Source organism: Balaenoptera musculus, chromosome 13 (assembly GCF_009873245.2).
Source record: "Balaenoptera musculus isolate JJ_BM4_2016_0621 chromosome 13, mBalMus1.pri.v3, whole genome shotgun sequence".
Lineage (NCBI taxonomy): Eukaryota > Metazoa > Chordata > Mammalia > Artiodactyla > Balaenopteridae > Balaenoptera > Balaenoptera musculus.
Window position 1 is genome coordinate 63,387,445 of NC_045797.1, and position 6,000 is coordinate 63,393,444.

Sequence of the window (6,000 nt, forward strand, 5' to 3'; positions counted from 1 at the left end):
AAATAGCTATTTCCAAATTTACCTTTTATTATAACTTTATAGCTGGAAAACTTCACTACTTACCCCTGGCCCCTAGGTGTAGCTGTTGCTGCACAGTGTGTTAGGCAAAGATCCATTAATGGCCCTGATCTTTTAGGGGCTTTTTTGTTTATTTGTTTCTCCATTCTTCCTAAGAATGAGCAACATTTTGAATGAAGTGAATTGAAAATATAAATATATGTTTGTAAAAAGAAATAGTATGTCCTTTTCCTACTAAATTGGGCTTTTTAGAGTAAAGAATCAACTCATGGCTTACCATTAAAAATAGTTCTGTTTGCTGTTGAGATAAGCACATTCTTTTGATTGCTGAAACCATTTTAAAAAGCCTTGATCATTTTGTTAATTTTACCTGTTTATTAGATTTTTTGACTGGCATTTACCATTCTAAAATGTTCAAACTTGAAGACAATTTAACATACTTTTACTTATCATTAAAGATTTTAAGTTCTGTCTTGAAAGTTGTTAAGTGTTCGTCTCTTTGCTTTATGCTGTTAAATATGTTTAGTATGTATAGGAGTTTTCTGTTAGAAATAAAATTGTCAAGGTTTCATATCTTAAAATGATATCTTAGAATGTTTTAACACATACCTTAGCATTTGCTTTAATCTGTTTTCTAGCCTCAGACTCCACAGTATACTTAATGAATATGTTTCATTCTTTTGACACATATAACTTTGATTTATTTTTATGGTTAGTGAATTACTTTTCATATGTGATTTTCATGTGATTACTTTTCATACGTTAGCATGTATAAGAAAACAAATACACATTTCTTCACAATGCACTTTGTTTTCTGCTTCAAATGAGAACTTTTTTTTCACATTATAAACCCGTAAAAGAATTGTCTTTTAGTTTCTTTTCTTTGACATATATTAAGTTCCCTAGAAAGAGGATATTTCAAGTCACCAGTTAGTTTTGTTATACTAAAATAAAGTTCTTACGTTTGTATAGAGTGCTGATTTTATACACATTCATAACTTTACTTGTGGAAAATAATGACTTACTGGCATAGGGAATGTGGGAATTGCTTGGAGAAACAAAATTTTTAGGAGGGAATTTTTGACATATGGACTCTTAAAATATTATTTCTTAAACAGATAGACTGAGACAGACAGTACCTTTTGTTAGTGCTTTGTTTCCTCCTCTCTCAGGAACTAGAACAGGATGTCAGTCTCTATGAAAATTATCAGAGGTATGCCACTATCATTTTCATTTCTTGTTCTGGATCCAAGCTGAGCTAGTGTCTGTTGGGGCTCCGGGCAGGCCACCCCCAAAATACCCCACAATGGCATACTGACTATTTTTGAATTAAAGTTACTTAAGAAATGGCCAATGCAAGAGGGACACTCTGACCCTCCTTTCTTTCTCACTGAAAGCAAGAAATAATAAGTCTCTCATGTGAAAGGTACACTCCCTGCACCTGGAAATAGAAGGACACCCTTATTGCTGGAGATAGGGAATTCGGGTTGAGAAGCCTGTATAAACCTTGTAACTTCTTTAATTTACTACCCCAAGCCCAAACTCTATTTAGAGTTTTCACTAACTAAATGCCCAAATCCTAAGTTTCTTTGTCCTGTTAATTCCTCACAATTTTTTTTTTCTTTTGTCTAAAAAGTATAAAAGCTGCCTACTTTGGCTAGGTTCCATTTCTATGAGACCTCAGCGTGCACAAATTAAAATCTTAATTTCTTTTTCTCCTGTTAATCTGTCTTATGTCAATTTTATTATTAGTCCAGCCACAAGAACTTCAAGAGGGGTAGAGGTAAAAATTTCTTCCTTCTCAACAGGTCCAACTGGAATAGAGTTAAATAAATTCGTGCTGAGGGAAAGCATTTAAAATCATTTCTATCTACAGTTGACCTCTGAACAATGCGGGGGTTAGGATTTCTGACCCTCTGTGCAGTTGGGAATTCACCTACAGTTGTCCGTTGGTATCCGCGGAGGGTTGGTTCCAGGACCCACGTGGTTACCAAAATCCAAGGATGCTCAAGTCCCATAGTTGGCCCTCAGTATCCACAGTTCTGCATCGTGCATTCAACCAACTGCAGATTGTGTAGTACTGTATTTATTGAAAAAAAATCCACATTTAAGTGGACCTTTGCCGTTCAAACCTCTGTTGTGCAAGGATCAATTTTTCCACTGCCCAAATCGCTTACATTCTTACACTTAGATGTTTTTAGGCTGTGGCCATCCTACCTTTTTGGATACTTTATTTGCCTATGTTAGATCCTTTTGAAAATAAATTTTAAATGTGTGCGTATTATTTAATCATCTCCCCCTTAGGTAACTTGGATAATATTTGATTCAATTGTTTTTTTAACAGAAAGGACTATCATGTTTACCTAAATTAAAAAATAAATTCGTCACAGGGTATCTAATGTTATGTAAAACTTTTTTCCCCTGCTTGTTTCTCTCAATCGTCACTAACATGATTATAGTCACTAGAAATGCTATGTGGTGTTCAGTGCTACATTTCCACATTTGCATACGTTAATGTATTCCTAGGGTTCAAATCACTGATTGAAGCAGGTATGCATGTCAGTGTTTGAACTCATTCATTCACCTTGGGTGCTTTGAGTCACCTGCAAAATTATGTTGCTAAAGACGTTGCATAAACATAACTGTTGGCGTGAGAACTTCCATACTAAATCATTCACTGCCCAGTAAATGTAAATGAAGAAGCCTAGGGTAGAAATAGAAAAAAAAAATTTAACATGTTCCCTAGGAATTTGAGGGAAAATTTTGGGGGAAAATCTATGAAAATGACCAGTACTTGTTAAATTATGTTGTTATACTTTCCTCAAGAAGAAGAAAAGTCTGCAGTTCAGTAAACACCTGAGTGCCTGCTCTACTCCAGGCACTATGTTGGGCATTTGAAGCACAAATATAAGTGAGAAAGTCCCTGCCTTGGAAAATGACCAGTGTCAGAGTCAGAAACATGTCATTGTAGCATAATAAAAACTGAACGTTATACCAGGGTACTAGCCTAGCTCAGTGTTTAGAATTGCTCATATGAGGTGGAAATTGGCAGGAAAAGTTGGAAAGGTTGCAGGAGCCAGGTAATAGAGAGCACTACATACTTTCCTAAGTAACTTGGACTTAATTTATGTTCCTTAGTATGCTGAGGCTTGTAGTGTGGTCAGTTTGGGGTTCTATATAAATCACTGGCTAAAAAGTAGCGAGTAGATTTAAGGGGCGGGGGGGGGGGCAAAGATTGGAAACAGAAGCCTAAAGCTTAAACTAATACAGTATAATAATAGGGATGGAGAAAGGACAAATTCAGGAAATATTTAGGAGGTAAAATTATAGTGCTTTATTGGTTAGAGTGAGAATAAGAAATTTAGTATGACTCTAGTTTTGTGTGGGTGTGTGACTGGATGACAATACCATTAATTGTAATCAGAATATAATAAGTGGGAAAGGTATATGCAGAGTGGAAGAGGTGGTGATTTCAATCTGAAACTCAAGAAGATGCCTGGAGATGGGAGATTTGGGAATGATCAGCATCCAGTGACTTTTGCATTGGAACATTCAATAGAATAATGATTCTGTATTAGATCACTCAAGAGGGGAAAAAGAGCATTGGACCAAGGAAGGAATCTTGGAGAATAATCATTTAAGGGGTGATGGAGAAGGGTCACAGAAGTAAAAGGAAACCAGAGCAGTTGGCGTGTTCTTCATCAAGAGCAATGTGGTACTACTGTTACCCCCATTCCACACATAAGGAGAGTGAAGCCCCTGGATGGTTGAGTAGATGGCCCACATCCATGTAGCCGGTAAGCAGGGGAGCTGGAATCAAACACAGGCTATCTGGCTCCAGAGCTCAGTAACCAACAATTCCAGATGCTACAGAGATTAAACGAACCTGGGCTTTAAAATATCCACTACATCTCCTGACCTTTTCAAGAGCACATTCAGAATAAATACTGAAGCCAGTTTTCTGGAGTTTGAGGAAAGAATGAGAGGCGAGAAAGTAAGTTGAGACTAGCTCTGGAAGTTTCACTGAGATGGGAAGGACATGGTAAAATAACAATATAAAACTTGGCTGGGTGAAATGTATTCTGAAAGGTTACAAAAAGCCAAGGAAGTTTTCAAGAAAATATAGTGATTGAATATCCTTAAAAACCCAAAAGTGTCAACTGCAGAATTCTTCAGGAATTCAAAGTAAAACTATCTAGGTTTCACTGTAACTTAATGCTATTCTTTATGAGGCATTTACAAGATGGTTAGGATTTATCGGGTTTTCTTAGGGAAAAGTCTGAAAGTGCCATCAGATCCTCAGAGCAGATAGGTTTACTCATAGTTATATGTAGCTTCCAGCACTTACTTAGGCCTTAGCCAACACCATCTCTAATGTCTCCTAAGGCTTACCTGCTTCAGAATCCTTTCTCTGTCAATAGAGACCAGTTGTGTGGTATAGAAGACCAATCACAAGTCAACTACACTAATGTGAAAGTACAGAGAAACTTGTTTCATTCTAACTAATTCTCAATTATCAGAAATTAATGAAGGGACTTGCCTGGTGTTCTAGTGGTAAAGAATCTGCCTTACAATGCAGAGGATGCGGGTTCGATCCCTGGTCAGGAAACTAAGATCCCACATGCCACGGGGCAACTAAACCTGAACACCACAACTACTACTGAGGTGGCACACCTCAACTAGAGAGCCTGCACCACAACTACAGAGCCCATGCACCCTGGAGCCTGTGCGCCACAACTAGAGAAGAGAAAACCCGCACGCCACAACTAGAGAAGCCCATGCGCCACAACAAAGAGCCCACACGCCACAATGAAAGATCCCGCATGCCTCAACAAAGATCCCATGTGCCACAACTAAGACCCAATGCAGCCATAAAAATAAATAAATAGATAAATCTTTTTTAAAAAAGTAATTAATGAAAAAAATTGAACGAAACAAGTAGAAAGTAAACCCTAACCTAAAGGGATGAGCGAGGGCTATTTTATAATCTTATTAACAATGATGATGACCTATAACGCTTTAAAATCTTGTAAGGCTGCTATCAATTAATTGAAGTGCTCACTATGGAAAAACAAAAGTAATGGAAAGCCTCCCCTAGAGGCACTTGCTCTGTAACAAACTAGGGCAAGGAAATGTGTACCTGTATTAAAATTCAAAAGCAGTGGGTGATTGCAAGAAATACTTGCCTAACAATTCATTTAGAGCACATGGAGGCAGGTGATCTGTATTCAGAACTCTGGTGCACTAGCTCTGTGCCCTTGAGCAAGTTATTTAACCAGCTAAACCATAAACAATCTTCCAATCGGGAAAATCTGGATAGCAATTCCCACCTTCATAGAATAGCTGTGCAGATTAAGTGTGATGATCTGTGTAAAGTGCCTACCACATTGTATGATACGTAATATGCACTCAGTATTTAGCAATTATCAATACAGAGATAATTAATACTCAGGAACAACTTAAACAGAACCTAAGGGAGAATATCTCTTTTCCCTTCCTGGTTCAAGTTTGGAACAAATGTTGTAAAGAAGTGCATAGCATTCAGTTCTCTTTTCTACAACTTCAAAACAGCCTAAAATATCCCAGCTGCCCGCACATACAGAATCTATGATGGACAGTCCTCTATGCATTCTTTTGCTTTTTAGGTTTTTTTTTTTTTTTTTTTAGTCTAACATGAGAATCTTTTCCGATGTATTTAGTGTCTGTAGAACAGAGCAGCCTTGTAACAGCATCACCAAGGGAGTGAGTTGAAGATAAGGAGACTCATTGCTCATCGGCTCATGTTACAGAATTCTTCTTATATCTCTTTTGAATGTTCCCTCCAGGTGAGCATCTTTTTTAGTTGTTTTCATCAAAATCAAGCTAAAATAAGAAGGTAGGTTGATGTCTGTGGTTTGGCATAATGTTTTTCCAAAATGGTATAAGCAAGAATACACAGTCATTGCAAGGGATATGCTGCTTGAGTGGACTGCTTTTAGCAAA